The sequence below is a fragment of the Nothoprocta perdicaria genome, unplaced genomic scaffold (genome assembly GCF_003342845.1).
Source record: "Nothoprocta perdicaria isolate Ctin4 unplaced genomic scaffold, notPer1 scaffold_34, whole genome shotgun sequence".
NCBI classification, from domain to species: domain Eukaryota; kingdom Metazoa; phylum Chordata; class Aves; order Tinamiformes; family Tinamidae; genus Nothoprocta; species Nothoprocta perdicaria.
In genome coordinates, this window is record NW_020455577.1 from 3,513,700 (window position 1) to 3,523,690 (window position 9,991).

Consider the following 9,991-nt stretch of genomic DNA (forward strand, 5'->3'; position numbering starts at 1 on the left):
TCCCAAGCGCGCCATCGCAGGGAACAAAGTCAGGCCAGAAAAAAGGGCTTGCTGTTCACGAAAAATCCATGTCCTGAGGGACGACAGCTCAGACAGACCTGGCGGCTCTTCAACCTCCAAGGCCTGGCCTGAGGCCACGAGCAAGGGGGACGGGCAGCACGAGTGGCGCCAGCCTTCCCCGGCGGACGCGGTCATCGCCCACGCGCGCAGTGACAATGACGGTGTCCGGAGGCGACCTCCAAGCCCTCGGAGGAGCGGCCAACGCTCTCTCCACGTTGGGGTCTTCTACAGCCAACGCCAAGGGGATCTGTGTGGTTGACGATGGCTAATGATGCTACTTCCTGCCCAGAGAAATGCCAAAAACAGCCAAGAAAGGCTCCACTCCCACTGAATACGAGGTTTCTGAAAATGCAGGAGTGATTAAAACAGTTATTTGCAAGGTAGCTGTAAAAATTAAGCACCAATGAAACCCCCATACACATATGCAAGGAGATCCCCATGCTATAAATTTTGTCATCTGAAACCCGAGGTTCAAAATGATTAAGCAAAATGTCACAAGTCCCTATTACCCTCCGTATAACTCAACCCGTATTTAAGCGCCTCTGGTGTCAGCTCTCCCCACTAAGTCTTGTTCACATCACCACGGGAATTTATTGCAAATTTTGCAAAGCTTTTGACCTGTATCATCTTATTAAACTTTTATGAAAAATCAATGGAGTTCAATCATGTTACGAGCTGTTCTTCACACACGTGTCAGTGGCAAACGGAGGAGTCTATTTATCCCCAAGTCTGGAGTGAGATGTTAAAATGGATACAAGCCCCTCATCTTATGTCCATGGTGCTGATGAACTCAGAATAAAGACTTAAGGGAAAAAAAAAAAAAGATATGGAGTTAACAGAGAAACATGTGAGAGGCAGAACTTGGAATATGCGTTCAAGTGACTTGGTTTCACCTGCATGGTAAGTCTGGGAAGCTCTGGTGTCTGCAGCATACCAGAGACAAGGATAAATGCACATGTTGTTTCTCTGCATAAACTATCACACCTTGGACTGCAAAGCTACCCACACCAGCATGCTGCTTTCTTGCCCACTTACAAGCACATGGAAAGACCTAAGAGCTCAGCATTGTATTTTGGCAGTGGCCACCAAAAAAGCGAGAAGAAAAACATCACAGAAATAGATGCTCCAAGGCAGTCCTCAAAGCCTGAAGCTCCAGCACATTGAAATCAAACGTTGCACAAGACATTGAGCACTGACAAAAAAGACTGTGCCTCTTGTTTCTTCTGTCTCTTTATTTTCCTTACCTATTGTTTGGCTTTTAATTTCCGTGGGTAAGCAGTATTGGCATCCTGCTGGCTTCCTGCGAGCCACAGGAGAAGGAAGGGGAATTTCTGCAATAATTTAAAAACACAACAAGGGACACCGAAAGTATGGAAAGGGTAAGTGCTCAGAAAGAAATGAAATAAAAAAAAAAAAAAGGCACAGGCCCCCCTACCAAATTAGCTGGCAACCAGCAACCAAAGCAGAGGAGATATCCACAAAGAACCCTTGGATAAAAACATACCTGTGGTTTTGATTTTCTTTTAAACAAAGCTGTGAACATACTGAAAATAGGARGAGGAAAGTAAGTACAAAAGTAAGTGCAATGCTTAAAATTTTCTGAAGACCCAAATATTTTGCRCAACTTGTTTTGCCTCCTAAAATAAAGGGCAGCATTTCCCTCAGCTTGGCTCCGGTGGCTAACACACCTGGAAAGGCTGCAGTGGGAGGTCTGACGGGTACCTCAGCAGAGGCAATCCACCACCATTCATTAAATGCATGTACTTTTTAACCTTGGCTGCCTTTGCTGTCGGAGGGCGAAGACACGCTAGACTATCCTGCAAAAAGCAGCCAGTATGAGGCTTTGGTCTTTAACAAATGCTGAGCTCATTTTGCGGCTGCATTCCCTGGAGGAATTGCTGTTTAGCTGTCTCCAGGCTTGATTGCTTTGGGGAGAAGCCCTAAATGGGATGTTCTTTAGGCCTGATGACCAAAACATGTGTGTTGAGGCATCTCACAATGTGAACGCGGTCCCCGAGGGAATTGCTGCTTACCCATTCCCAAGCTGGCTTGGGTGGTTATACGTGGTGTTACACGAGCTGAAAAGACAATTGGGGAAAAAAAAAAAAAAAAAGGTTTTAAATGCTATTTTCTGCAATTTACATTAAGCACCTCTATAGCGTAGGAAGCAAACAATAAACGATGGTATAAATAGAAACTGATAGTCAAACAATGCTCACTTCACTTGAAATATAAAGATTCTCATCAGCTGTTGTTTAATAACATTTATCAAGACAACAGGCAATGTCTGGAAAGGGGCTCTGACACTCTTCTGAGTTCAAATAACTGAGGAAATAAACCTGATTGTATTTAATGACTAGATTAACATCCATTAAAATCAAATTTTTAAGCCTCAGCACTACATTATCATTAAATATAATCATCTCTTGGGAGAAGAGGAATTCATTCAGCTCTGTGTATGAATGATATCTTCTGTAATGGCTTTTCCAAAGCAAGCTCTACTGAGTTTAACAGCATTAGTCATAAACTGGAAGTAAGTGGCCAAAGGAAGAACATCTTAATTTTATTAAGAAGGCTTAAATATTTCTGTTTCTCTCTTTATTGGTCCCTCACAGATGATGTTCTTGAATAGTGCCAGTGGCCACTAGGCTATTAACTTTAAAGCCAGGCCAACCAAGCCAAGCTGCAGATTACATCCCACCTTGTTCCTCCAGTGCAAAAAGGACTCGTCTCTTCACTCTGTCAAATTTGCTACAAAACACTCTCTACTTTCCTTTTTTGTTATTATATTGTCATTTCCAATTATGCTGGTTCAAGATACTCTGGCTTTTTATTGTACCCTTACGCTGCTTGTACTACATATCAGTTATCTTACTGGAAAATTTGCTGTTAAATAAAATCCCTTCCAGCCTCAATCTGGTGCCACTATAAATCAGCACTAAAGATCTAACTTTTAATTCCAATAAAGCAACAAAAAGGGAAGGAGGAGAGATGCACCTCATTGACAGTCATTTTACCAAGTAGCATCCAAGCTTGCCTAGGAGCTGGCTTTATTAGCAGCCTCCTTCCTCAGCAACGCCCCTCCTCAGCTTTTAAACCAGGCACCAAGGCAATTCCCCAAAGCTGCTTGCTACACCCAAGAAAGATTATTAAATTTAGTGCAGCTGCAGCTCTTGAGGTCAGACATAAAGCAGCCAATGCACAAGAACTGAATGGGAGGTGCTAAGAATGCCCTTTTCTAGTGCAACCAAATTTAATTAGCCTTATGATAGACAAAAATATCTATATTTGCAATATACAACAAGCTTATTTTTAAATGACTAGAGCAAGTTTGAACCACTGATAACCTCGGGTCAGATATACAATAGGCCAGACCTCTGAGAGGCTGTAAACTTGGCACCAGCTCCTCACACTGCAGGCACAGCCAGACTGGGTTTTGTTTTGCAAAGTTCACTTAATTAGTAGTATCAGTAACAGCTACTACCTCAACAGCGTCTTCCTTCAGCTAACGATAGCGCCTCGCATGTGCTAAGTCAAACAGGAATTAACAGAATTCCAATGGCTTACTTAAATGGTAAATAACAAGCCGTTTTAAGGAAGAAATCTCCCAGGGAGTGCGGAAAGACCTGCAGCTGAAGGCAGGCGAGCCAGGATGTGCAGCCCTGCGCAGGCATAAACAGGAAGCGGAGCCGCTTGCCGCGGGGTGGACAACCCGGCTCCCCTGTACCAGCAGGATTTAACCCACTTTCTTTAATATACTTCATATTTCTCTGGCATACAAGCTCCGTAACAACTAAACACCATGCGTGCTCCTGGTGCAAACCTTACCGTGGTAGCTCGAGACCATGTGTCCTGCATGCAGAGGCCACCACTACACCAGCAGAAGATCCCTGCTTACCTGCCAGGTGCATGGATTCAGGAAACAAGGAAATGACAAAAAAAAAAGAAGAAGAAATGGAGCAAAACATAGGCCCTTTGTTGCAGAGCCATATCAGATCTCTCATGGAAGATGTCTTCCATGACGTTGAAGGCCTTTTCCACAATGTTCCAGAGCAGAAGATGTTGCAGGAGGATTTCATCTCTGAAAACCACGCAGGCGTTACAGAGCTCAGAGGAAATTCCCAGCACTAACTTGATTCCTAAGGATGTTTGCCAAGCCAAGGGTTCAGTCTTTGTGCAAGGAGAGGCAGTGCTAGGGAACGCAGATTTTACCACACTGCACAAAAATAACAGTGAGAAGAGCGCAAAAATTGGCAGGCTTTTCTTGTTCCCTACAATATTTCAGGAAAAAAGAAAAAAAAAACCCTAAAGAAGACTTCCAAAACAATAACCTAAGGTTAAATCTTTAAATAGAGAAATACTTATAATTAGACCAGAGTTCAAAATTAAATGGAACTCGTTTGAAAAAGTTACCCTTACCTCAATCAGCTGATCTGGATACCTAAATTTGGGTCTGGGAACCTCCTGTTCAAACGTTTCTGAAAATAGTCATAGCTCTGATATTCGATGTCATTATTATCTGCTGGAATGATCTGGGAAGAATGTTGTGTTTGAAGAATCATCCTTTCAAATTAATAATAAAAGCAGATATGAAAAGTTAATATTTTCATTTTATATTACAGTCACCTGTTGTCAAATAAACAAATAGCTCTAAAATATTACAAATTAAAAAAATAAGATTGATACTTGAGTCATTTGTTCATACACTTAAAAAGTAACAAATTGCACAATATTTCTGCATGCTGAAATAAATGGTGTCTCTTTAGAACTAAACCTTGTATTCAGCACTGCAATTAGGAGGCTTAGCGATCAACAGAACTGCTGTTTGCAAATAAACAAGAAAATTGTGATAGCATAAACTGCACTATGTATGAATTACAAAATTACCATTCAATTTTAATATTAATAAAACATCATATTCACATCACATTCATCCTGAATTCACAATGATCATTTCTGTACAGTCTTGTATAAATGTGCTAAAATAGAGAATTACAGTACTCCTTCAAACCTGCATAGTAAATAACCATTTTAGAAAGCCCATCACCAACACACTCAGAGCAGACCCAGAGTATTTTCACAGTACCCCTATTTAGATGCTGCTGAGCTCTATTTATTCAAAACCTCTAAAACGTATCAGGATTTCCCTTGCAGAAGAAATATGCGTGATTCTGTTCACTTTATGACAGTGCTATCACTAACAAGAAGCTGAATGCCATATTCTAGAGTAAATACAAACGGCACGAAGGAGTAAAACAGAATATCAGAATACAGARTATCAAACAGAATATCAAAATTATAAATATCAAAACAATATATCGAAACAGAATATCAAAATTTTAAAAAAAAGTGTTTTTCAGGTGCCTTTTTTTATTTCTGTTTTATCATGCATGCTATTGTGGCCAGGAGCTGGCCATCAAAAGCCAGGTCCTCCAAGAGCACAAGCGGAGGAAACCATCCTTACCCGCTCCAAAACCTCATGGTCCCAGTTCCACCTCACCTGAGACCTTCCTGATCCCACACCTTGGGGCAGAGGGAGGGATAGTTGGGAARGTTTCACTTTTAAAGCAAATTGAAAATAATAATATCAACAACAAGAACATAGCYGAGTGGCATCCTGCTGACAGATAACAGCTTTTATGTGATCTGTCCTTCATATGTTTGAAAGAATATTAGATCTCCCAATTCTTTCAAATGCATGCATTTTTTTTTTTAAGCTGCTTCAGACAGTTTTGGTCATTTCTTCAAGCATTCTGTACAATTAACCAGAAAACACACATGAAAAAGCACAGTTTTAAAAAGATTTCCTCCTTTACACTCTTCCAAAGATTTCCATTGCAGCCTCACACGAGGCAATCGGACGAGCAAGGCTCGCGTCCCAGCAGCAAGTTTATTTTGGCCAGGAGAAGACGGGGACCGGGAAGTTGAGCAACAGGGCCACCAGGAGCAAGGGTCAGCAGGAGGAGACACAAAGCACCCGCCTGCCAGGCGGCCGAGCCATCGGACACCCCCAAACCTGCGGCACTGCGGGAAAAGCGAGGGGAAATTCAATGGGACGATCAACTAAAACATTGGAAGGCCTGCAATTAGCACACAATGACTAATTTCCTACTGAAAAAAAAAAAAGGAAAAAAAAATCAAGTTTGGTGGTGGGCATTCTGAGTGTTATTTTAACACATAGGCAACAGTAGTGCAGAACAGCTTGATGTGCAGCAAGGATGGTGCTCAGCACCCCGAGCAGTGACTCAATATAAACTCCAGCCCATGAAAAGCTGGAAGTTGATGTAAACAGCTTTTAATAGCCACGTGCGTTTGCTGGCTTTGTTTCCACCATCTGGCTGCTCTATTGTGCTCAGCCCCACRCGGGCTGCTGCAGGGGTGACAGCTCCTATATGGTGAGTGCCAGCAAARAGCCATGTCCGGGTGGCGTCCCAATCCACAGCCCTCACCAAAGCCCACCAGCCCTTTGATCAGAGGCACATCTTGCCATATTTTGTTCTGAAAAATCAGCATTAAAATGTGCCTGCACACTTAGCCATGCCTAGTGAATAGTATGCTACCCTATATCTTGATTGCTACCCTGTATCTCGATTGCCTCTTGGGTGGTCAGTGCAGATGCAACCTCTGGAGATGATCGGAACTGTCATCCTTCAGGAGCGTTGGCCRTGGCAAGTCTAATCATTGCAAAAGGTTCCTGAAAGGCACTATGTCAAGGAGAAATATTATTATTATTACTACTACTATTGTTAGCACTTGATATCTTCAGGTAATAACTACCCATGCTCTACTTTTCTATGGTTGATACTTTGGGAAGCAGCAAAGGCAGAAATCTGGGAGCCTGTTTGGAGATGCTGACACACAGAAAAAGTATTCTGGATTCCAGGATGCAAAACTCTGCCCATCACGGCACAGGCTGTGCTTAGGTCGCTGATCTGCAACCTGTGCAAATATGTTTAGACTACCTCCCAATTAATTATTTTATATAAAGCAGGCCTGGTCTACAGTTAAGATCTTAACAGCAGTCKTCTCTTCTTAAAATCTCAGGTTAGTAGTAACAAAACAGCATGGGAAAATACATCCTTCAACACCTGCCCTTGGTCCCCTTTGAGTTATAGCTTCCAGATTATTTAATTTTGGTGTTACTAAGTGACATTCCTTTGCTAGGTTGAACGCCTACAAGATGTTGCAGGAATGAGTTAACCCACTGGAAAGGCAACAGAAAGCACCACCCCAAGGGTCCTCATGTCSCTCTGACCTGCCAGGGACCACGATGGCACATCCAGCTCCACTGAAGGGTCCCTCATTCCACCAAGGATCTTCCAGAGGGCACCGCTGCCACCAGCTGCTGCACAGGCATCTTCCCTCAGCCATCCCGCAAGAACCATCTCCTACAAAACCCCAAGCTCTCCCCACGCTACTGCATTTGAATGTGTCATGTTTTCCCAAACATACTGAGGTCCCCTAAAAGTCAGGAAGCAATAAATTCCATAAATAAAGGTGATAATACCTTGTCCAAAAGCCACAATCCAAGCAGAGCCTGCAGATGAAGAGCACTGCTGCTGCAAAGCAGCCACTCTTCAGCCTTCAGTTAACTCCCAGCTGGAGACCTGAAAAACTGCATTTATGCCAAATCTCATTTATCTTGCTCACATAAATCAATGGATCAACTTAAGTTAGTCAGCTGAATATCTGCTGGAAAACAATAGTATATCTAAATTTCCASGATTGATCTAACTTCTAAACCTTCTCTCCCATCTTCCTAACGCRTTCATGTGTGTGTGTGTGGCTGTTGTAATTCCGTAATGACTTCAGCTGACTTCGGATTAATGCTTCTCAATGTCACTTCCATGATGGGAAGTACTTGAGAAGCACGGAACACAGTCAATTAAGCATTAAGAAATGAATGCTGGGTTCGTAATTTGACTTTACATTTATGCTAAGACCTCAAATAGCTTTACAAGCCTGACTTAAATCAGGCAGTATCTGTGCACCGTGAGCACAGCACAGTCTGGCTGAGCCAGGTTCCAAGCTAAGCAGGCAGGGAGCGGGCAGGTTGATCAAAGGTAAAAGGCACATGAATGTACAAGGCAAAATGTATCCCGAAGGCTCCAAATGCCCAAGCATGACCTGCTTTCTATTATTACCTGAAACATTTAAAAAAAAAAAAAAAAAAATATCCCGAAGGCTCCAAATGCCCAAGCATGACCTGCTTTCTATTATTACCTGAAACATTTAAAAAAAAAAAAAAGACACTGTTTTTAATTGTAAAACAATTAAGTCTCAGCCTGCCAGCTAGGGGGCTAACCTACAAGCTCATCACATCAGCTTTCACTTAACTCTTGCCAGGACTCACCTGCCACATCACTGCAACTGAAGCTATTTATTTATGAGCCAGAAAGTCTGTAATCAAAAGTTTTTGTACATTTATCTCTGCTGCTCCCATCCTTAATGAAACCACATCTTTAGCTCTTACAGTTGTTTTCATTCCTCCTTTTTCTTGCATGGTCTTGGCAGCAGAGCTGCCTGTCACAGCAGGCTCCAACATCAGTGGATGATCAGTGGTATCATCTACCCCAGAACATGCCACTAGACATGTGAGAAATATAACATGCAGTCACCGTTTTAGCATAATATTAAGGCTTGGTAAAAAAAAATTATCAACTGATTAATATTGCACTGGACAAAAAAAAGCTATTGTAAATTAATCATGAAATAATTTGCTCTTTCAAAACCAATACAATCAATAGTCCTTATGCTATTTTATACCATCCTGTAGTTAAGCAAAAGAAAAATGCAGGGAGATATGTTAAAATACATGTTATAGAGGAAAATGTCTAAGGTTTCTGCTTTGTTTTTCAGTTCATGATATCRACGGCTCTTTTATCCACATTCTCCCGTAAACTTATTTTTTTGCATTTACGTGACAACGTAGTATTTCAAAAGAAAGTGAATTTCATCAGACGCAGAAGTTGTTCCTCAATAGCTGATAAATGGATGTGCTGTAAAATGTACTGTCACCTAGTTAAAAACGAAAAGGGAGAGAAGATGCTAATTCTGCTGATGAAGATATTGTTTTTCCCCTCTTGTGCCCTATTCATTATGCAAGGCTGCAGAATATGAAGTGCGGTGTGTGATCCGGGCGATCTAATGATCTCCCACACCTGCTCATCTGCTACGATTTTAATTAACACTCCAAGGAGGTTTGTCAAGAGTAATCAAAAACATTGTCGCTTATAAAGCTGTGGCAAGAAATCAATAGTTTTCATCAGAAAAGGTAAGGTCTGGCATAACTGAACCATTTAATTGCTTCATTCCAATAAACAAAAACTGCACATTTTAATGACTTGATTTTSGAGATCAATATCCAGCCACATATTGCATTAAACAGCAACATGTGGTGGGATATTCGCAGCCATTTCAATTCAGGGTGAAGCATCCCTCTTTTTTATTTCATCTCGGGCGGCAATAGGCTGCCGAGCCCATGCGGGGCTATGATTTATATCAAATGAGTGACCTCTAGGGCCGTACGACTCGAACGGGTGACTAGTTCTCAATGGTAAGCTACTGGCACTTGACAAAGTGCCTGAAGCAGAATGAATTTACTTCTCTTTTCCTCAATCATCAACAGGCTCTGCCCTGACCCCCATACTGACTCCTATAACAAGATCTCCTGTCTCCGACTGAAAAATTTACTGTCATGTCTACTTTTCATGGAGCTCAAGTGAGTACTTCTGTCACCTTCAGTGAACTGAGTCTGTAAAAGATTTAACTAAACACCAGTCGCAGTTTAAAAACGAAGCAAGTACAACTCGTACAAAAAATACCGCTGGGAAGCGCTCCTGGCTCTTGGAGAGCCCTGGAGCTCTCCAAGGCATTTGCGTGTCTAAATGTTTGCCCACACAGTGTCAAGAGGTGCCACATTCTGTATCAC